Source organism: Symphalangus syndactylus, chromosome 16 (assembly GCF_028878055.3).
Source record: "Symphalangus syndactylus isolate Jambi chromosome 16, NHGRI_mSymSyn1-v2.1_pri, whole genome shotgun sequence".
NCBI lineage: Eukaryota > Metazoa > Chordata > Mammalia > Primates > Hylobatidae > Symphalangus > Symphalangus syndactylus.
In genome coordinates, this window is record NC_072438.2 from 95503316 (window position 1) to 95527395 (window position 24080).

The following is a 24080-nucleotide window of genomic DNA, read 5'->3' on the forward strand; positions in this document are numbered from 1 at the left end:
CCTTATTGGGCTGACTCCTTGATTTCAGCCTTGTGAGACACTGAGCAGAGCGCCCTCCACAGACTTCTGAGTTAGGGAACTATGAGAGAATAATTAGGTGATGATTTAAACCACTAAGTGTGTGGTAACTTACAGAGCAAAGAAAACAAATACAATAGGTGATGATGATGATGATGATAGACGATAGATAGAGAAATAGGTAGATAGATAGCTCATTTCTATGTTATATGTAGGCTGCCTTTAAATGTATATAAAATTTAAACTGGATATATTTCCTCAACTCTGGATAAATTATATCATCTTGTTTGTTTTTAAGAGACAAGCATTTTATAAGAAGCATTTTCATTCTGGTTTTTAATAGAATTCAAAGCTATGAAAAGCAGTCATCACAGCCCTGGGCAGAGTTCAGCTGCATTCAGTTTGTGCATCACCAAGTGACTTGTTAAAGCCACAGGGACAACAGCCCAGGACACACTTATCTGGGGTTATTTGATTAGATATGAATCTTTCACCTTCTTAATACTAAAATTACTATGCCAGCCGGAAATATGTAGTGACCTCCCCTCTTCCCCCTCGCCTTGGGTGGGTGAGTATGCCTCACCATGGTGGGTCACATGTGAAATAACAGCAATCCCTGCCATTATCAGCTGTTAGTGCTGAGGTCAAGAGAGACACCTTAGGGATATTTAGAATATGATATGCTTCTCACGTTACAGAGTCCTTCAGTGTAACAATCTTGGCTTTTACATCATCGGAATAACACAAAATAACACTTTCCTAAAAATATAGTTCACTTTGACAATCAGTTCTCTCAAATCCTAATCAGAAGGTTATGACATGGATATAAAATTTTAAAGCAAACTCGAAAATGGAATGCATGTGAACTGCATCCCTATCATGTTCATATTGTTCATCTGGGCACTGGGATGGGGTAGAGTAAATAACTTTGTCATGGTGCCAACATCCTCAAACCAGCTTGTCTTCACACCTTGTTTCTCTGCTTATGTTGTCTTCAGAAAAATCTGAGTCCAAACCTCCTGCATCAGCCAAGGACCACAATGCACCTGACTCTAGAATCCAGTCTGAATCCCCATGACAGCCCTTCCATCCAAAATCACATCCCCTACCATTCATTTGCTTCCTGTCTGTACCAGAGGCTTCTGTGTCACCACAAATGGCCCTCCAGTGTTTTCCAGTGAAATCTCACTCTAACACCAAGAGGGCAGATAATTAAAGGGCAGAATTCTTTGAGGCACTCCAAGAAAATGCCTTCCTTTTGAGCTTTTTCATTTGCTTCATAATCAACACTGTCACTGTTGTTCTAATTTGCCTCCACACTAATTGCCATTACTCAACCTTAATAAGCCCAAGAACTGTATTGAGAAACCTCTAAGTGGCTCTCTGTATGACTCATTTCTGCTGCCAAAGACCCTAGTTCTGCTTTTGTGTGCAAACTGCACAGTGTCTGCGCCCCTCCCACAGGGACAGCTGTCTTTGTGCAGGTCGGCCTGGCAGCCAGAACCAAGGTATTCCCACTGTACCATCATGACCCTCCAGTCCAGAGAACAGAAGGATTAAAGCCACAAAAAATTTACTCTTCAACCGCAGGTCCTCACTTACAAGAGCCTGAACAGGCTCGCTGTGCTCTGGGACTGATACGAAATTGGTCTCAGATCCGCTGGAGCAAAGCCAACATTGGATTTGATCACCTTGGGGTGATAGCCAATCTCACATTTTTTATTCCACACCCTTTGTCCCACTTTCTTCTCAATCTTTATATTTTGGTGAGGATGGAGCATTTGGGGGCAGGTAGTCTGAGTAGAGAAGACCCAAGAGCAAAGAACAGAGTCTAGGAAAGATGCGAGGTCCATAGGGTCCATTGTCCTCTGAAAGTCTCAGTGATATCAGTCTCAGTGTTCATTGCATTTGCATAGAGTTGCCTCGCTGTCTCTCCCTGTGGCTTCTTGTTTGGGACCAAACTTCCAGGTAACACACTCTGGTGGCCAAGGTAGTCTCAAACAATCAAAGTCTGAGTAATGAAAAAGTAAATCTTCTTATTGAAAAAGTATTCTTACTCTTACTACTCAGCCATAAAAAAGAACAAAATCATGTCTTTTCCAGCAACTTGAATGGAACTAGAGGCCAGTATTCTAAGTGGAGCAATTCAAGAATGGAAAACCAAATACTGCATGTTCTTACTTATAAGAGGGAGCTAAGCTATGAGTACACAAAGGTGTACAGAGTTGTATAGTAGAAAATGGAGACTCAGGGTGTTGGGGGGGTGGGGGATAAAAAACTACCTATTGGGTACAATGTACACTACTTGGGTGACATATGCATTAAACTCCCAGACTTCACTGCTTTACAGTTCATCCATGAAGCCAAAGACCACTTGCATCCCTAAAGCTATTGAAATAAAAAATTTAAATTAAAAAAGGTTTAAATATTCTATTCTAGAATAATCATATCAACTCTTCATCACTTATTGAGAAAATGCAAATCAATCTCAAAGTTTCATTCAGACTGTATTAAATATTTCCATCTGGCAAGAACTATGCTAAACAGAAAGACAAAACAGAAGATACGATACGATCAGATAATGTCACACACACCTTCCCCAAAGGACATCTCACTTGAAGGCCTCATACCAGCCCCCAAGGCCCTGTGTGATTTGATCCCCATCACCTCCCAGAACTAATCTCCTACCTCCTGCCTCTCAAACTCTCTGTTTCAGCCACACTGGCTTCCTTCCTGTTTCCTGAATAAGTCAATCAAGTGCCCACCTCAGGGCCTTTGCACAGCTATTCACCCAAATGCTCTTCCAGCCCCCTGCAAGGCTCATTCTCTCCCTGCCTTGAGACTCCCACTCAAATGTTACTTTCTCTGTAGACTTTCCATGGACATTCCATCTAAAATTTCACCTCCATCCCATTGCCTTCTAACCCCTTTTCCTATTCAGGAAAAATAAGAAAGGATAGGAGAGAGGTGGATGTAGGGTCCAGAACTGCAGAGGAATTCGGATCTGACTATATTGTAATTCAACCCCAATCACAAGGCCCATCTGCTCTCACCAGGGGTCCTGAATACATTTTTTTCCATTCAGATCCCAAAGATTCTTGGCAGCTCTAACCTCACTTTTCCTCCAGGACTCATCCTACTTGGCCCATTACAGAACAATGTATTCATGTATGTATTGGATGTCTCTTTCCTCCCAGAAGTGCCATGGTCAGAAGGATGTTTTGTCCCCAGTGCCCAGAACAGTGCCAGCCCCAAAGAGGCTCATTTGCTTAATGAACAGTTGGATTTTACAGCCAGAGGATTTGACAGGTCCCTGAAGGATGAATAGAATATATGGAGATGAAAAAATGTAGCAGGATTTCCTCCATCACAGGTAACAGAGTATCCAAGTCCTGAGGCAAGAAAGACCAGCCTAACAGGAGTACTTTGACCCCAGGCCAGAGGTGCAGAGGGCAGACACAAACCACGCAGCTCCCAGAACCTTTTAGGAACTTTGAACATTCTATTCATGGGACGAGGTATAGTTTTAACCAAAGATGATTTTTATTTGACCTGTAAAGAAGCAGAAGTACTTTATAGTAGAGATGATGTTGTCTACCTCTTCTCACTTTTCTCTTTGTCTCTTGGTAATAGAATCCTGACTGTCTTTGGGGCAGCAATGTGCCCAGCCAAAAGATTGCATTTCCCATCTCTCCTCTGACAAGGTGTGGCCATGTGACTAAGTTGTGGTCAATAAAATGTAAGTGAAATTTGTGAGAAATTTCTGGGAAGTCTTCTTAAAAGGGTTTGATACAAGTGGGAGGGACATCCTTTTTTTCACCTTCTCTATATTCCCATTTCTGCTGCATAAGATGCAGGTGTGATGGCCGGAGCTCTAGCAGCCTCTTGGACCATAAGTTGCACTTGGTGATGGAAGCCGCGTGCTGAGAACAGCCAAGCAGAAGACTCGTCTCTGACGACATCCAGGTGCTGTCACACCAGTCTGGACTGCCCACCACCCAACATTTTAGTGAGACAGTAAAACCTTATGGTTTAAGTCAATTATTATTTGTGATCTTCTGTTAAGTGCTGTCAATATCCTCCAGCCAAGGGGCACCAGGAACACACCTGTGGCTAAACAAGTTTTGTTTATTACTCAGTGCAGTGAGGGGGAATGCACAGTACGGGAAACCAAGGGTCCTAGTAAGAGGATTCAGGAAAGGATATCATAGGATTTGGTCTTTGTGCCTTACAGGAAGTTGATGCTACAAAAATGTGTATTGAATAAATAAAATTTAAGTCCAAACAACAACAACTAGAATGTAATAACATAGTTCTTTTGTATTTGACAAATAAAAATTTCGGTTTCTAGTTTAACATGAATTAACAGATTTCTAGTGTTGCTCAGATTTCTGGACAAATTCAAAGTCCAAGTATTTGGTCTATACTTGAATTTTATGTTCCTAAAGTCCTTCATTTGGACATAAACAAATTTCAGAGTTTGATAGGTCACATTTTATGTGACTCAATTATTGCTAGCTGAGCTTATATTAAGAAAGTTTATTCACTTCATTTTTCAGAATATTAGAATAATCCATACACAGGTTCTGAAGTACAATAAGTAAAAGTTGGGTGGCATCTGAATTAATTTGGGGATGGTAATAAAGGGTCTATTTTGAGCTCACCTTTTATAGGAGAAATATGGTTGCTTTATGCCTGAGGCAAAATAAAAACAAAAAATGCTGCTATGCAGTTGTCACCAAAAATATATGTTGTCGAAAGAAAAGAAATCTAATTGATCCAAAATATGTGGGAAAACAATATTCAAGTCTAAATTAGCTTAACTATTAAAAGAAGCAAAGATGATCACAAAAGTTGGACAGAGAAAAATTGTCGTTCTAAATGGTTTTGAATGTGTGTGTGAAATTTTTAAATCCGTTTTTAACATAATTATGTAATGTTCAAACACTTTAGTACATGAACTAGATAATGAAATGACTGCTCAGAAACAGTCATCCATACACACATCCACTCATTTATTCAACAAATATTTATTGAGCATACAGAATTGACTTGATTCTACGCAAGAAGCAACAATGAAGACCCTGAAGTCAAGTAGCTTGTAATCTTCTGGAAAAGTCTGAATAGGAATAATAAATAAATTATTCAAAAAATGGAGCAGAGAGCGGTGAGAGTGGTGTAGTGGGAACAGGAGTTATGAGCCTAATCCACCCTGGAAAGTGAGGATGTCTTGGAAGCAGAGACATCAGTGCTGGATCTAGAGAAGCCAGTAGAGCTTTCCAAGTCCAGGGTAGAGGGAAAGTCTTTCTAGGCATAGGAAAGCATATGTGTAAAGTGCAGAGAGAAGAGCACAGGTGTCCAGGATGCAGACAGTAGTTTGGTGAAGTAGGATCTAGCATGGAAAAAGAAACTTGAGAACAGAGAGAGATGGATCTGGACGGGCATAGAGGTCGCACAGAGATTTATGCTATGTCATCTGTGCTAGTGGAGTTGTCATTTGCAGTCCTTCATGCACTCTATGTGCTTGAGTTTTACATCCTATCCCATTCCCTATGTCTTTACATGTCTCTCAGCATGGCCAGAGTACATGCTCCTGCCCCCTTTATGTCAGACTTCACAATGTAGACTTTCTTTACCAAGTGGAAGGTGGTTACAAGTGAGTAGGTGTCAGTTCCAGACCATAGCCTCAAGAAGCATCTGCTTCCACTCACCCTCTTTTACCCTAGTTATCTTCCACATGAAGGATATGCCCCAAGTGACAATTGCCCCTTCAACCCATGTGTAGTAAGTAGGCCTGAACCCCACCCACAGTGCAGAGCCAAGCCCAGCTGCCCTGTAACTTGAAACAGGGAGGCCCATGCAAGCCCCAACTGGGACAACTGAACCAGTCAACCTGCAGGCACATGAGCATTAGAACAAAGGGTTGTCATTGTAAACCACTACATTTGGGGATGTTCTGTTTCACAGCATTATTGTGGCAAGAGCTGACTGATACACACAAGTTAAGAAACTTATATTTCATTCTGAAGATGATGGAAAGCCCCACTGAAAGATTTTAGTCAGAGCAAGGTCCAGACTGGATTCACATTTCGAATTTTCTTCTCTGTCCTTTGTGGAATGGTTGAGCTAGAAGTGAAAAAGAATTGAAGCAGGGAAACCAGTTAGGAGACTAATAGATGAGAACCTGAACTAAGGCAAAAGCCCCATAGATGGCAAGGAAGAGAAAAACACAGTGATAGTGGGAAGGCAACCTCCAGCACTTCCCTGGGAATGAGTGAGAGGAAAAGGCTTTGGATAACTTCTATTTTCTGGCTTCTTTACATTCACTACCAGAGGGAATCTGAAGAAAGAGAGTTTCAGAAGGGAACAAAATTAATTCCACTTGGACATATGAGCCCAAGATGCCTGTGGTCCATGCAAATTGAATGACTGCTCATCTAGCTTGGAGCAGAGCAGCAAGGACTGCACTAAAGCTAACATTTGGGGAAGCTCTACTGGCAATTGGGTAGTATTGACATCAACCAAAGAAACGTGGATAACATGCAGCTATGAGAATTGATGGAACCAAGCATGAAAACTAGGAGCTTCCGTATGACAAATGGAAACCAAACTGTGAGGAAGTAAAGGCTGCAAAAGGAGAAACATAGAGCTCAGTGCTGCAAAAATGCTGGAAAAGAAGAGAACTTCAAAGTTCCCATTGATGAACTTTGGACAGATGGCAGAAAGAACATCTCATAAAACCAGGAACACTGTTCTATGCTCAGCTTCTTCCAGCAGGAAGAGCAGAAAGTAAGAACGGTAAGGAGAACTGGGAGATGAGGTATCTTGTATCCTGCTTCTGGGATACAAGAGTGTGGGGCTGAGAGTTGGGAAGCTCAGGACTAAAGGCAGGACTAGAAACACAGAGTTTGAGTCCTCTGTATTGAAGCAATGGTCAAAGCCATGAAAAGTGATGAAAGGACTCAGGGAGAGATGGAAAAAGAAGAGAGAGTTGATGAAGGGAGAAGCACAGACAACAATTAAGTAGTAGCCATATGATATGGTTTAGATCTGTGTCCACACCCAAATCTCACGTCAAATTGTAATCCTTAGTGTTGGAGGTGGGGCTGGTGGGAGGTGATTGGATCATGGGGGAGGATTCTCATGAATGGTTTAGCACCATCCCATTTAGTGTTGTTCTCATGACAGTGAGTGAGTTCTCATGAAATCTGGTTGTTTAAAAGTATGTGGCACCTCCCCCTTCACTCTCTTCCTCCTGCTCCAGCCATGTGACGTGCTGGCTCCCATTTTGTCTTCCACCATAATTTTAAGTTTCCTGAGGCCTCCCCAGAAGCCAAGCAGATGCCAGCATCATGCTTCCTGTACAGCCTGCAGAATCATTAGCCTATTAAACCTCTTGTCTTTACATATTACCCATTCTCAGGCATTTCATTCAGTGTGAGAACAGACGAATGCACCATGCAACCTGCACTCCCAAAGGAGATGCAGGGATGACAGTGAGAGTTGGGACATTACTCTGATTGTCATGGAAGCCTGGAGAAGTGGGCTTTGATATGTCTTAGTTATGGCAGATGTCACGGGCAGCCCAAGCAGAGTTAGATTCATTGTTTCAATTAAGTTAAAGAATTCCAATAGTGTGGAGGAAACAAAGCCAGATTTTAGTATAAGAAATGAGGACCTGGAGGCAGAGCATGATTTCAACCTTTGGAAAACTTGAGTGAGAAGGGAGGTAAGTATAGCAGACTACAGAATTTCTTTGTAATAAAGAAGATACTAGTATCTTTTTGTTAAGAGAAAGGACTTGCAAAGGACAGAGAAAGACTGATTGCTGCCACAGGGAGGCCCAGAGAAAGGTGGCAGAGGGGTTAGCCTCAGAGAAAAGAACAGACCTTGCCTCTAAGACAGTGAGGAGAAAGGAAAGAAGACTATGCACAGACCCTGGTATACTGGGAGCTGGAGAGGAGGACTTTGTAAGCAAGCTGGACAGATGCTATTTGACATTCTGGTGGGATGTGTAGCAAAGAGAGCTGTTTAGGGACTTTAGCAAGGGGAAAGTGTTCAGAATTAGAACTTGTTTAAAAATGGATAGAGTCATACTGCATTGGATCCCAGTGAGATCAGATAGTTTTTTTCTTCTTTCAGCAGGACACATTATCAGGATTATTTTTATTTTTATATTTGCATAATATGAACAGAGAGCAAAAGGATGACTGAATTCACCAAGGGAAAACGAGAATGGCAACAGAAGGTCAATTCCTTGCCAATGACAGCGTGGATGAAAGACGACTAAGGGACTGACTGAAGAAGAAATGAGCAAAGCTAGAAAGAGGCTTATATCCCAGTGCTGCCTCACACCTGGACTCCAGGCCATGCTGTCCCTTCATCATCTCATGTCATCTTCAAAACAACCTTTGGAAGGATGCAGGAGGGAGAAAATGGAAAGGCGTAAAACTAGAGGTCAGAATGAGGAAACTGCATCAAGTTTAGAGTGAGTGAAAGCACAGAAGTATAAGAGTAAGAGGATTTATTGAAGAAAAGTAGATCCAGAGACTATGGTCTTATACATGAAGCAGTTTCAAGTGACAGCCAAGCCATGTGTATGTGTTGATGAAATGCACTGGAGGAAAGGGTCATCAGAGTTGGGAAGATTTCTAACACTTAGTTCCTGAGAGGGGCAAAGGACTGGGAGATAATACAAGGGGGTATGTTACCTGTGGGAGGTCAGGATAAAAGTGAACTAAATGTCTACCTATTCACAAAATCCAGATTACAAATTGGATGTGGTATTATTTCCCAAAATGCATAACCTAAATCTAATCATAGGAAAATATCAGATGACCCCAAAATGAAGGACATTTTGCAAAATACCTGACTAGTACACTTCAGAAGTGTCAAGAACATAAAAAACAAGAAAACCTAAGGATCTATCACAGACTGAGAGAGGAGACATTGCAGCCGCGTACCAAGTAGATCCCAGATGCAATCCTGGAATAGGATAGGACATTTGTAGAAAACCAATGGTCTCCAACTAGAGCCTGCAGCATAGCTAACAGTAATGTACCAATGTTAACTTCTTAGTTTTGATACTTGTTTGTGGTTATGCAAGAGGGAAAGTTAGGTGAGGGGTAGAAAAGAACCCTCTGTATTATCTTGCAACTTTTCTGTAAGTTTAAAATTATTTTAAAAATTTTAAGAGATAGCTGTGAAGTCCACATGTCCTAGAGAAGTGCAGGAGCCTCTAACCTTTCCATACTGAAACCATCTCATTCAGGTCCATGATGAAGCTTGTTACACATATTCCAATCCCAAGCAAAAATCACCATAGCTAGGAGCCTCTGTGCAGCAGCTTAGTGCACTGCAGTTACTGGCACTCCATAGTACCAAATAATTGTTTGTCCCACTTGAAAGTCGAATCAGGAAATTCTACATTTGTATGGTGACACGCTAGCTGTGATGGTTAATACTGAGTGTCAACTCGATTGGATTGAGGGATATAAAGTATTAATCCTGGTGTGTCTGTGTGGGTGCTTCCAAAAGAGGCAGACCCACCTTTAACCTGGTGGGCACAATCTAATCAGCTTCCAGTGAATATAAAGCGGGAAGAAAAACATGAAAATGAGAGATGGGCCTAGCCTCCCAGCCTACATTTTTCTCCTGTGCTAGATGCTTCCTGCCCTCAAACATCAGACTCCAAGCTCTTCAGTTTTGAGACTTGGACTGGCTCTCATTGCTCCTCAGCTTGCAGACAGCCTATTGTGGGACCATGTGATCATGAGTTTCTCTGCACAAGCTCTCTCTCTTTGCCTGCTGCCATCCATGTAAGACATGATTTGCTCCTCCTTGACTTCTGCCATGATTATGAGCCCCCCCACCGCCAGCCATGTGGAACTATAAGTCCATTAAACCTCTTTCTTTTGTAAATTGCCCAATCTCGGATACGTCTTTATCAGCAGCATGAAAACAAACTAATACACTAGCCATGACTGACACACCTCCTCCCAAATTCAGCACAGCTGCTATGTTCCACAACTGCATAAACCACTAAGTATGTGCTGGGTAGAATACTGATCCTCAAAGATGTCTACATGTGAACTCGTGAACACATCAGATTACCTGGCAAAGGCAGATGAAATTAAGGTTACTAATCAGTTGACCTTGAGATGGGGAGATTATCCTGGATTATCTGGGAGGGCTCAGTGTAATCACAAAGGTCAAAGTGGATGAGAAAATTGGAGAGAGACCCAGAAGATGATGGCTCAAAAGGACTCAGTCCAACATTACTGGCCTTGAAGGTGGAGCGATGTGGGTGGAAAACTGTGGATGGAAAAGGCAAGGAAATGGTTTTTCCAGAAAAGAACACAACCCTGACAACACCTGGATTTTAGTCCAGTGAAATCCATATCAGACAGCTGACCTACAAAACTGTAAGATAATACATTTGTGTGGGTTTAAACCACTAAGTGTGGGGCATTTGTTGCGGCCACCGTAGGAACTTCACGCAGTGGTGCCTGGGACTTTGTGAGAGGCTGGGCATGAGAAAAACAAAGAAAGCAAAACCTGCAAAAGCATCACAAACCACATTTTTCCATCTGGGAAAAATTCCCTCTACCTACAGCAAATATGGAAACAGATTGTAAATCATATTCTCAAAAAACACACCACGTGTTCCACTCTCTGTACCAGAACAAGATAGACAGTTCCAAAGAGACGACCAAGAATTTTGTTCTGGAACTGAGGGCATGTGCACCTACCAGAAATAGACAGCTGCCTCCCCTACTCTACCACACCCAGTGATGGTCCCAGGAAAATGCTCTCTGGAGTCTGCCAGCTGTGACACTTTGTAGAGAGACCCCTTGCTCACCAGGCTAAATCATAAACCCATTGAAGCCTGAAGACCCTAAATGAGCAGTATAACCCAATTTGAATATTCAATTTGAGATGTAAATGTGTCACCAGCTGTCTTACTGCAGACTGTTATAACAAAGGGCCATAGTCTCAATGTTTTAAAAAACATCAGGAATTCATTGTTCACAGTTCTGGAGGCTGGAAGTCTTGAGATCACAGTGGGTTCTGCGGAGGGCCCTCTTCAGGTTGCAGTCTACCTACTTCTTGTATCTTCACAGGGTGGAGAGAGTTCCAGAGCGCTCATGTATCTTCCTATAAGGGCACTAATTCCATTCATGAGGATGCTACCCTCATGACCTAACCACCTTTCAAAAACCCTCCTGCCCAATACCCTTGCTTGTGAGGATTTCAACTTAGGAATTTGATGGGATGTGGACATTCAGTTCACTGCACGGCTTTTTGTATAATGTTGTTCAGGGACTGGTGGCTGATTGGTAGACAGCCTCTGGGAACAAACTGAGAAAGGCAGTCGAGGATACAACCCAGGAAACTCAGGAAAGGAAGGCCCTTAGACTCCACCTCTAGGGCACCCTGTGGCATGCACGCAATTGTTCCTGGTGCTGCTGGTGCTGTTGCATCTGGTGAGATCCCTGGCACGGGAGACCTGTCCTTCCCTGCACAGTCTACATGTTATGACATTACAGGTTTTGAGAGCTTAGCTCCTTGTTCCTGGTATCATTCAGGGTTTTGTTGAAAAGACCCCATGCCCTAAGAAGACACCCCACGCTGGCCATCTGGGGTAAGAAGAGACCCCACAGTGACCAGTTTAAGTTGGAAGGAATTGCTAAAGATAACAGGTATCCAGCAAAAGAGTCCAGTGTGGGCGCTGGGCAGCCAGGAAGGATGTTGCAGTCTGCACGAGGGGTCGTGCCCTATGAAGATCTCTGTGCTGTGCCATCACACACGGGGCCCGTGATGATGGTACCTGCACCTCTGACCCAGACCCTCCATCACCCCTGCTGCCGAACAAGAGAACTGCTGCTCCTCACCCCAGAGAATGGACTTCATAAGGTCCCCTCTGCCCGCAAGGCACTCACCCTGTGCTCTTCAGGATCCAAGGCGCATGGGTGCATATGATGGGCAGAGCTGGCTCCGTGCCTGCATCCCTGCCCGAGGGTGGCTGGGAACGTGATTTTTTGGCTTCTCCTTGGAGAGCTCAAACTGAAAATATGGCCACTATCCATGATATTGCTTTGAGGGAGGACCATCCTATAGAAGAAGAAGGAAGAGGGGGAGGAAGAGGAGGAGGAAGAAGATCTGAAGACAGTTTAAACATGTCCTCAGCAGCAAAATATATATGTATTTTTTTTTAACGGAGTTTCACTCTTGTTCTTCAGGCTGGAGTACAACGGCTCAAGATCTTGGCTCACTGCAACCTCCGCCTCCCGGGTTCAAGTGATTCTCCTGCTTCAGCCTCCCGAGTAGCTGGGATTACAGGCTCCTGCCACCACACCCAGATAATTTTTTGTATTTTTATTAGAGACGGGGTTTCACTATGTTGGCCAGGCTGGTCTCGAACTCCTGACCTCAGGTGATCCACCCCCGCTCAGCCTCCCAAAGTGCTGGGATTACAGGCGTGAGCCACCGCGCCCAGCCCAGCAGTAATACATTTAATCAGGCAAACCTCTACCTAACAGAAAGGACAGAGACACTCAAACTGGGCTGACAAGCAATGTCAATCAATGGGCTGCTTACAGAAGACAGACTAAAATAACAACATACACAGGTTAAAAAAAAAAAAAAGATGAAGGAAGATGACAAAAAAGAAATCAGAGAACTGTTAACAGCAGACCAAGTAGAATTCAAGACAAAATGAATTAAATGTGACAATGAAGATCATTTACATCAAGTTAAGGGATAATTTATAAGACAAGGAAAATAATCATGAAATTTTCAAGAGTCAAATAGTGTCTCCTCAAAATCTGCACAGAAAAGGAGATTGAAAGAAAAAGAACATTTGATTAAAAACGAAAATGGAGCAGGACTTAGAACTCAGTATTACAGATTACTGACACCAAGGCTGTGGACAATGTTAAGCACATAAATATGTATTTATGGATGTACTCTACTCCTGCAGACACCACAGATACAGAATTGCTATAAAATGACTTTATTTATAAGTAATAAATATATTATTTATTATAAGGTAGCAGAAAAAAATAGGCATTAGTAACAGCTTCAGTGAAAACACTTCTGTCCAGATCTTTTAAAACATCCTCACAAGTAACTAAAGAGTCTGCCATTTTAGTTAGGGCTGAAGTCTGTCAAATCCCAGGGTATGTGGCCAAAGTTCTATTTAAAAGCAAATTTCATTTCTTTAAAGGATTTCACTATTAAAAGAGAAACCATGGATAAAAAACTAAGCATCTACGCTAAAAAAAAAAAAAAAAAAAAAAATTATGTACGTAAAAAGTGGAAAAAATGTGGTCCCCGGGAAAGTAAGAGTAAAGATCAAAATGAAAGTTAATAAATTAAAAGAAGATATCAAATAGAATTGCTAAACTAATCCAAAAATTGCTTGAAATCATATAGAAATAACATTTTTTAAATAATAAAACATACTTTGTACAAGTGTACGCCAATTAAACTTAAAATCTCAGAAAAGTTGATTTCCCAGAAAAATCTCAATGTCAAACTTGAGAAAAGACTCAAAATACTTGTCATCAAAAATTACCTCCATAGACCGGGTGCGGTGGCTCACACCTGTAATCCCAGAACTTTGGGAGGCTGAGACGGGCAGATCATTTGAGGTCAGGAGTTCAAGACCAGCCTGGCCAGCATAGAGAACCCCGTCTCTACCAAAAAATACAAAAATTAACTGGGCCAGGTGGCACACACCTGTAGTCCCAGCTACTCTGGAGGCTGAGGCATGAGAATAGCTTGAACCTGGGAGGTACAGGCTACAGCGAGCCAAGATGGCACCACTGCACTCCAGCCTGGGTGACAGAGTGAGACGCTGTCTCAAAAAAAAAAAAAAAAAATTACCTCCATAAAAGACCACAAACCTAGCACCCAGATCTTAATTTCTTCTATTTTTTTTTTATTTTTATCTTTTAGCTGCTCCTTGTGGCGCAGGGTTAACTCCTAGGTACCCAGAAGTCAGCCCAGATCTTAATTTCTAATACCATTCTGCAATAAAAGAAACCAGGGCTCCTTAGAGAAATGGCTAATTCTGTGAGGAGCCTGGAGCATCTTATAATGCCAGAAAGTAAGGAAATGCTAAGAAAAAAAAAAAAAAAAAAGCAGCAGCAGCTAATCTCACAATGTCAAAAGGACACAAGAGCCAACCGAAGGCACTCTCAGTGGCTAGAACTGGAACAAACCGAGCAACAAAATAAACAAACTAGTCTTGAATAATAACCAAAAGTATAAGATTGATATCCATGAAGACATTCTGCAATAAATAAATAACTGAATAAGTAAATGGGGAAGAAGAGACAAACATCCCACGCAGAAGAATTCCAAATAAATTATGCAGATACTCTGTCATCAAAGAGTTGGAGCATAACTCCCCACGCCTTAAGCGTGGGCTGCACATAGCGACTTCCTCGTAAAGAGGACAGAATGGAAGGGCAGGTGCGGCAGAAACCTGACAAACACGACCTCAGCCAGATGAACGAGGCCAGCATCAGCAGCGATGAATCATGATGCTGGTACTCACATGCCCTTGATATGATGCGATGAAAATTGCACCTCACCTCTGTGGTCCTCCTCCCCAAAACACAGGACTCCAGTCTAAGCATGAGAAAAACTCCAGGCAAATCCCAGTAGAGGGGCATTCAATGAAACACCTGTCCAGTGTCCCTCAAAACTGCCAATATCACAAAAACAAGGGAAATCTGAGTAACTGCCACAGCCAAGAGGACTCTAAGGAGACCCAGTGCCCAAATACAATGTAGCTTCCCGATCAGATCCTGGGACAGAAAACGACGTTAGGAAAATAACGAGGAACTCTGAATCAACAATGGAGTTTGGCTAATAGAAATGTACCAGCATTGGTTTATTAGCGGTAACAAATGTACCATTCTAATGTAAGATGTTCACAGGAGGAAATGGGTGTGGGTATGTAAACACACTCTATGTTATCTTTGCGATTTGTGAATCTAGAACTACTCCAGAATATGTATTATTTATTTTTTATACTTATATATCATATATAATTATATATTATTTACACATTATTATATATTATATATGATATTCTATTTTATATTTTTATGTTTATGTTTATATATTATTTATATTCATTTATATGTTAAGTATATATTTATATATTACTATAATATATTCATGTAAATCATAAATATATAAATATATTATAAATGCATATTTATATGTATTCAAATATGTCATAAATATATAAAGAAAACATTTATGTGTAAAATATCTATTGTATATAAACATATAAATTATATATTTTTTAAAGCCACATATATGTTTATAAGTCTTTGGGTAATTCTTTTACAGAGTCAAGGAAATGATCATTAATGACACTGATAGAATGTACAGGAGAATATAAAAAGTTTTTTGATTCATTTTAAGTAGCTAACACAATCTGATACTGTCATTTGACAGAGGTTGCATACGTGTAAATAGAGATATAAAAATCCTAAACTATCGACAAATTGAATCAATGCATTTAAAGAACATTTCAACAAAATATAATATGCAATTTAATATTAAGATATCTATTACTACGAAATTAACCTGTCACCTCAAAAGATCAAATCAGAAAACAAATATTTTAATGGACACTTAAAAGGCCTTTGGTATAATTCAACAACCATTACACATTAAAATTCTTAGCAAAACAGATTTTTTAAATACTCAAATGATAAAGGACAGCTATCTTAAATCGGTAAGAAAAAACTTATCTAAAACTCAAGCAACCTTCCCACTGAAATCAAGAATCGGAGCATTATGACTGATAAGTTCTCTAATGTTTACCATGTTTCTGGAAGTTAAACATAAGATATGATAAGGTACAAATCAGAAAGAAGAGGAAAACCCATTGGAAAATAGGTGAAAGTATCTTTTTTTCCCCTAGAAGTACAGGGGGACTCCTAGGCGGGAAAAAACGAACTGATTTTTAAAAGCCATTGGACCTAATCTAGAAGCACAGTAAGTTCGTCAAATTCAATATGAATATAAAATGCTACAACTTTGTGTTACCAATAGCTTGTTACAAAATATACTAGAAAAAAAGTCCCTTTCCAACATCAGCTAAAAATACAAAATGCTTATCTAAAAAAGAAATGAGTGAGACTAGACACTATCATAACGGCCAAGGGTCAAAGATAGTCAAGGCCAAAGAGAAAGAAATACTCAAATAATAAGCTGGGCGCGGTGGCTCACGCTTGTAATCCCAGCACTTTGGGAGGCCGAGGCGGGCGGATCACGAGGTCAGGAGATCGAGACCACGGTGAAACCCCGTCTCTACTAAAAATACAAAAAATTAGCCGGGCGTGGTGGCGGGCGCCTGTAGTCCCAGCTACTCGGAGAGGCTGAGGCAGGAGAATGGCGTGAACCCGGGAGGCGGAGCTTGCAGTGAGCCGAGATCGCGCCAGTGCACTCCAGCCTGGGCGACAGAGTGAGACTCCGTCTCAAAAAAAAAAAAAAAAAAAAAAAAGAAATACTCAAATAATAGCAGAAGTTAAAGAAAGGACCAGGCTCCCCTGATCCAGCCTTCTGAAAGAAGCCAAACCAAGACGGAATTACAAATGTCCTACATTGAAGAAATATTATAAAAGGTGGTGAGCCCGCATGTTCTCACTCATAGGTGGGAATTGAACAATGAGAACACATGGACACAGGAAGGGGAACATCACACTCCGGGGCCTGTTGTGGGGTAGGGGGAGGCGAGAGGGATAGCATTAGGAGATATACCTAATGTTAAATGAAGAGTTAATGGGTGCCACACACCAACATGGCACATGTATACATATGTAACAAACCTGCATGTTGTGCACATGTACCCTAAAGCTTAAAGTATAATTAAAAAAAAAAAAGGTGGTGAGCAACGAGCTTGTTGGATTTGGCTGTGAACTTTCTAAAATTATCCAGGGCTTCCTGAAACCTGATCACACGTGCTTTAGTTGTTTGTTTGTTTGTTTATTTTTTATTTTAGGTTCGGGGTACACGTGCAGGTTTGTTATACAGGTAAACTTGTGTCACATGGGTTCAATGTACAGATTATTTCATCACCCAGATACTAAGCCTAGTACCCAATAGTTATTGTTTTTCTGCTTCTCTCCCTTCTCCCACCCTCCACTCTCTGGTTGGCCCCAGCGTCTGTTGTTCCTCTCTTGTGTCCATGTGTTCTCATCATTTAGCTCCCACTTACAAGTGAGAACATGTGGCATTTGGTGTTTTATCCTCACATTACTTTGCCTCTATAATGGCCTCTAGCTCTGTCCATGTTCCTGAAAGGACACGACCTTTTATCTAATGTGCTCAATATTCCATTAGCAGTGGTCCCCCCACTAGCATGCACCACAACCAGTGATTCTAAGAAATCAATTTATTTTTCTAAAATCTGACTTGCAAAGAAAAGAGAGAAAACTACCAGCCAACGCTGTACCTAACACGTAATAAAAAGCATTGTACTTCAATGAAGGTAGTACTTGTTTAATTCCGGATTCAAAAAATTGAAAAATAGTTACTAAACCATTGATATACTCACTATGAAAAAGAAAAAGAAAGCTAGACTACAAACATGATGTCAAGTCTATGGGTCATCCTTGTAATCACTAACTTTCAACCCCTGTTCTAAAATGCAGCAGAAAACGATACGAATAGACATGCATACGAATACAAACGCACACATATAATCAGTTGCCTAGTAATGTAAACACTTGGGATTTTGAATCCAGAAGACTACTAAATTACCTCTTTGTGTTTCATGTTTCCATTGTTTACATGGTAAAAATTATAGCTCATTAAAAACTTAAAATAAATGAATAATGTTATATGAAACAGGGGTCCTCAACCCCAAGGCCACAGACCGGTACTGATTCATAGCCCGTTAGGAACTTGGCCACACAGCAGGAGGCGAGTGGTGGGTGAGCCAGCGAAGCTTCACCTGTATTTACAGCCTATCCCCATCGCTTGCACGACCACCTGAGCTCCGCCTCCTGTCAGGTCAGTGGTGGCATTAGATTCTCATAGAAGCGTGAACCCTCTTGTGAACTGGTCACGCAAGGGATCCAGGTTGCATGCTCTTCATGAGAATCTTATGACTGATGATCTTCTGAGGTGGAGCTGAGGCGGTAATGCTAGTGTGGGGAGTGGCTGAAAATACAGATTAACAGTAGCGAGAGGTTTGACTGCACAGAGACCCTAATAAATCAATTGCTTGCAGACTCATATCAAAACCCTATCAGAGAGTGGCAAGTGACAATTAAGCTGCATCTGGTGGAAGGCTTTCTGGTGGCCAGTGAGTTGATGTACTTTAATTGTACAGCTGCATCTGATAGCAGGCTTTAAGTCAGAATCTGACACTTATTTTAATCCACGCATGGCCTACCATTATTTTATTTACCACTTCTGTCCACGCCTCTTTCCTGCACTGTACAATTGTCTCAGTAACAGTTTCGGTAAGCCCACAAGCTAACGCTAGCCAAAATCAGTAAAAAACAAATGTCACTGGAAAGCTTATTTGAAAAGGGGGAAAGACCCAATCATGAGACAGCAGAAGACCCTAAGACTGATAACATAAAGCAAGCTGCATTTAGAAGAAAAGACCAAGAGTCTTATTTAAATTACAGGTTCATTGCAACAGGTGATTCACATTTTCCAAGCCCACTCTGTATACTATGTGGTGACTTTCCAATGAAGCCATGAAATCTTTAAAACTTCTTCACCACATGGATACCAAGCACCCTGCATTAAAAGACACGCCTTTGCAGTTTTTCAAAGGAAAAAAACATGAACATGAAGAACAGAAGCAATTAGTGAAGGCCACCCCTTCATCAAATGTGTCTGCACTGAGAGCATCATTCTTAGTGGCTAACTGCATTACTAAAGCTAAGAAGCCCTTTACTATTGGTGAAGAGTTCATCCTGCCTGCTGCTAAGGACATTTGTCATGAACTTTTAGAAGACGCTGCAGTTTGAAAGGTGGCACATGTTCCTCTTTCGGCTAGCACCGTAACTACAGTAATTGATAAAATATCAAGGGATATTGAGGGAGATTAATGAGTCACTTTGGTATACAATTCAGGTTAACAAGTCTACCAATGTTGACAACAAGGCAACAATGCTTGTTTTTGTGAGATATATTTTCAGGAGGATGTGCATGAAGATATGTTAGGTGTACTTTTGTTGTCAACACCAAACACCACAGCTGCAGAACAACTCAAATCTTCAATCAATTACATATCAGGAAAACTGAACTGGCCATTTTGTGTTAGTGTATGCACAGACAGACTGGCTGCCATGACTGAATGGCTTTCTGGTTTCACTACTTGGGTCAAAGAGGTCACTTCTGAATATGAGTCTCTGCAGTGTCATCCATAGAGAAATGCTGTGTAGTCAAAAAATGTCACCTGAATTTAGCAAAGTTTTGTAGCAGATGATTAAAGTTATCAACCGCATTAAAGTACATGCCCTTAACTCATGTCTGTTCATGCAGCTCTGTGAGGAGATGGATGCAGAGCACACACGTCTTCTGTGATACACGTGTGCTTAGAGTGACACGCATGTGATAGGGTGAGATGGCTTCTCTGATACACAGAAGTGAGGTGGCTTTCTAAAGGGATATGACTGGCCAGAGTTTTGGAGTTATGAGAGCCCTTCCAGAGATTTCTTTTAAAACAGCAGTCACCACTGGCAGCACATTTCAGTGACACAGCACGGGCTGCAAACGTTGCTTACTTGTGTGACATATTCAAACTGCTCTACAAACTTAATCTGTCACTTCAGGGGAGAACGGCAACTGTGTTCAAGTCAGCAGATAGTCAGTAGATTAAGCAGCTGCATTCAAAGCCAAACTGGAATTATAGGGGTGACAAGTGAACACTGGGATTCCTGACATGTTTCAAACATTAGCAGAGATTGTGAAAGAGACAGAGTCAGGGCCTTCTTTCCCCCAGCTGGTGCATGAGATCACCTACCTCAGCTTTCAGTAGAGCTTGAGCGTTACTTCCCGATCACAAAATACCCCCAAACTGAGAAGAATGGATCTGCGACGCGTTTATGCATCAGCCAAGTGAACTGACTTTGTCCGCGTTAGAAGAGGATCACCATCATTTTGCTTGAGATTGCAAATGATGGTGGCTTTAGAAGTATGTTTGAGACAACTTCAAATCTCCATACATTCTGGATTGTTAAAGAATATCCTGAGATTGCCACAAAAGCACTGAAAAGCCTGCTTCCATTTCCAAGGTCCTATCTCTGTGAAGCAGGGTTGTCTGTAGTGACAGCAACCAAAATAAGATTAGAGTAGAGTGGACATAAAGCAACACACTTCAGGGTCACTGTCTCCATCACCCCCAGATGGGACCATCTACTTGCAGGAAAACAAGTTCAAGGCTCCCACTGATTCTTCATGATGGTGAGTGGTATAATTATTTCATTATATATTACAATGTAATCAATAAAGTCCATAATAAATGTAATACGCTTGAATCATCCCAAAACCATCCCCCAGCCCACTGGGTCTATGGAAAAATCGTCTTCCACAAAACCAGTCCCTGGTACCAAAAGGGTTAGGGACGGGACCACCGATATAAAACATAAAACTCAAATTTAACGTTCCTGGATTTGTGCACTAATACACACTTTCATACTCATACACACCCGCACACACACGCACTATTACATGGACTCACACGCACATAGTTACACATAAACACACATGCACACACACTCTCTTGCACCCTCACACAACTCACACACACTTAGCCACATTCACATACTCATACACACTCAAACACATATGCACACACACGAATACACACTCACACTCACACCTCTCTCATATACACAGCTACCCACACTTGGATACTCACACATGCACACACACCCATACATTCACACACGCTCTCATGTACTCACACTCACAGTCACACACTAATAAGCATGTACACACGTGCACACACTCTCACACCCATGCTGTCTCACACATATGCTTTTCTACTCACAGTCACATATGAATAAACATGTACTCATACTCACAGTCACACACTAATAAGCATGTACACACACGTGCACACACTCTCACACCCATGCTGTCTCACACGTATGCTTTTCCACTCAGTCACACATGAATAAACATGTACACACACTCATGCATGCACACACATACACTTTCATACACTCATCCACACAATCACATAATAAACATGTACACACATGCACACTCTCACACCCATGCTCTCACATACTCACATGCACTCACACAGTTACACATGAATAAACATGCACACACATGCACACACATACACTTTCATACACTCATCCACGCAATCACATAATAAACATGTACACACATGCACATTCTCACACCCATGCTCTCACATACTCACATGCACTCACACAGTTACACATGAATAAACATGTACACACATGCACACACATACACTTTCATACACTCACATGCACTCACACAGTTACACATGAATAAACATGTACACACATGCACACACATACACTTTCACACACTCACATGCACTCACACAGTTACACATGAATAAACATGTACACACATGCACACACATACACTTTCATACACTCACATGCACTCACACAGTTACACATGAATAAACATGTACACACATGCACACACATACACTTTCATACACTCACATGCACTCATACACTCACACATACGTTCACACACATGTAAAGTCACACATATTCACACACTCACTGAGAAAAGAACAAACAAAAGCTCAGTAGGGTCTTTGTAAACATTTTTCCTCCTTGTTTTGAAACTTTTGTGCAATTTGTATATTTTAAAAGTAAATTTCATTTCTGCCTTATATACCATTGTAATTTCTGTCTCTCAGAAGCTTTAGTTTCTTCCATATCAACAGAAGGTTTAACCCATTTGTCCGCCCTGGTCACCTAGCAGCAGTCCAGTGATGAAGGCCGGCAGCCTGGGGGACAAAGTATCCCCAGGACACCCCCACTGTGATGAGGGCATCACCGCACTGTGCCCTCCCTGTGATGCTGAGCCTGGACCTGGCGGCCGCCCACACTGAGTTGAAGGCTCAAGGACGAATCTCTTCTTGACAATGGGCAGTTCAGCCCTTCATGAGCACCAGAGTCCGATCTTCCATGTTAAGTTATTTTCTTCTATTTGAGCCACTTAGCTAGAGTCAAGGGAAGTAAAACAGTGCCCAGGTCAGTAGAGACTGTGAGTTCTCTAAGAAACAGTGGGTTTGTCCCATTTGTTCTAAGAAGCTCCGGGGTGGGGCAGAGAGCCCATGGCAGGGGATGAGTCAGCAAAACCCTTAAACTATGTAAGTAGTGTGTGATTAATGAACAGCCTTAAAGAGTGTGGCTGAAGAGTTTAGATTAATTAAGGTGCAGTTTAGAAAGGAGTAAGATTTCCTACAAGAGGAGTGCCATGATTTTAACAGGGAGGAAGAAAGAAAGAGGGAGAGGGGGAGGGAGGGAAGGATAATTCCTTTTGCATAAAGACAATTCCAGGGGATTCTGCAAAGAGAATATGTTCATGGCAACCTAGGTGTGGGGGAAGAAAAGCTAGGACCCCATAAAGACTCCACATTTTTTAGCATAAGAAACTACCTTAGAACACAGTGAGAGACTGCCACGTGCTCCAGTTATCTCTGAACAATGTGACTCCTGCACGTGTCTGCTCTGACTTTTGTGCATGCAGTTCTTTGTAGACAGCGGTTTCCGCACAGGAAGCCCAGTCTCTCTCGTCACAGGTGCCGTGCCTGCCTCCTGCAGTCAGGGCTTACCACCTCTTCTGGGGCCATGTCTCCATCAAAGACCCCGCCCAGGTAGGTCTGTTAGTACATTGGGGGCCCACCAAAGGGGCACTGGAAGCACAAGAGCCATCTCATGAGCTTTAAATAGAGGCCCAGGAATCACAGCTCCTGCCACTTCAGGCAGCTCTCACCACAGAAGTGATACGACAAGGAGAGCTGGTCTGTTTCCCCAAATCAGGCATTTAAAGCCTCGATCCAGACTGTCCTATACAATCCTGTTGATTATTCCAGTTGAGGTACACATACTGTTTAGCTCTTTAAAAAATGATATTCTGCGGCATAATTTAAGGTAAAATACAGCAAACACTCTACATTAGGTATGAAGTTAATGGTCGTGGTGGGAAAAGCAAAACTTCCCCACTTGAGTCTATTGTAGACCACAAATGTCCAAAATACTTAAGGCACAATGGAGCCCTCTAACTTCCTTTGGTTTTTTCCTTAAAACTGTGAATCAAAAAAAAAATTTCAAAACGTGCTATAAATAAGATGCAATATAAACTGATAGGCCAAAGGTTTCTCCCAGCCCTGGAAAATGAGAAAGTCTGTCACATGGGTGACCTCTGCAAAGCCAGGGATCCCCATCCCCTGGCTGAGGGTCCTGAGAGTACCAGGAGCCCCTCTGGACCCTGGGCCAGCTCTCCTGGCAGCCCCCACTGAAACACAAGAGGCTCAGTGCTGGGTCAGTCTCAGGGGTCCTCTTCACCCAGCCCCAGGGCACAGCACCCCCATCAATGCCTGCAAGGTCGTGGCACCACAACCAGGATCGGGGCTTGATGGGAATAACCCTGTGGAAACAAAGGCAGCCATCTGACCCCTGCACCCACAGGCTATGAGCAGGCAACCGGCAGGCTCCTAATCTAAAACATAAATACAGCAACAATAGCAACAAAGTGTGTGGGCACACATACCTTGTGTCTAATTTAGGACAATCTTGCTATGATCACAGAAATCAGAAACTTAGCACACCCATGGCAGCCTCTCTTGCATTGCCAGACAAAAATAAGAGGACAGCGGGCTGCCTGGTTGATGCAGGAGGGGAAATAAACAGCCCAGCATTGGCTGGTGATCCATCAGCAGAACTGGGTCAGCTCAGCTCAGCTCATGCGAAAACGCTGTGCCAGCCTCGCTGCCAGACAAAGAGCAGAGCCTCAAAGTGGAGCAGGCCCCCAGGTGGCCACCTCAGCTGTCCAGCCAAGGT

General features: G+C 42.1%; 1 long non-coding RNA gene across 1 annotated transcript; it reads right to left on the reverse strand.

The window, feature by feature from the left end:
- Positions 1-339: 339 nt before the first annotated feature.
- On the reverse strand, positions 340-23877 carry LOC134732769 (uncharacterized). Its single transcript, XR_010116258.1, has 4 exons — positions 23791-23877; positions 20036-20198; positions 19797-19912; positions 340-2029 (listed from the first exon to the last, which is right to left on the reverse strand). It is a non-coding gene; the product is annotated as an uncharacterized lncRNA (long non-coding RNA).
- Positions 23878-24080: the final 203 nt, after the last annotated feature.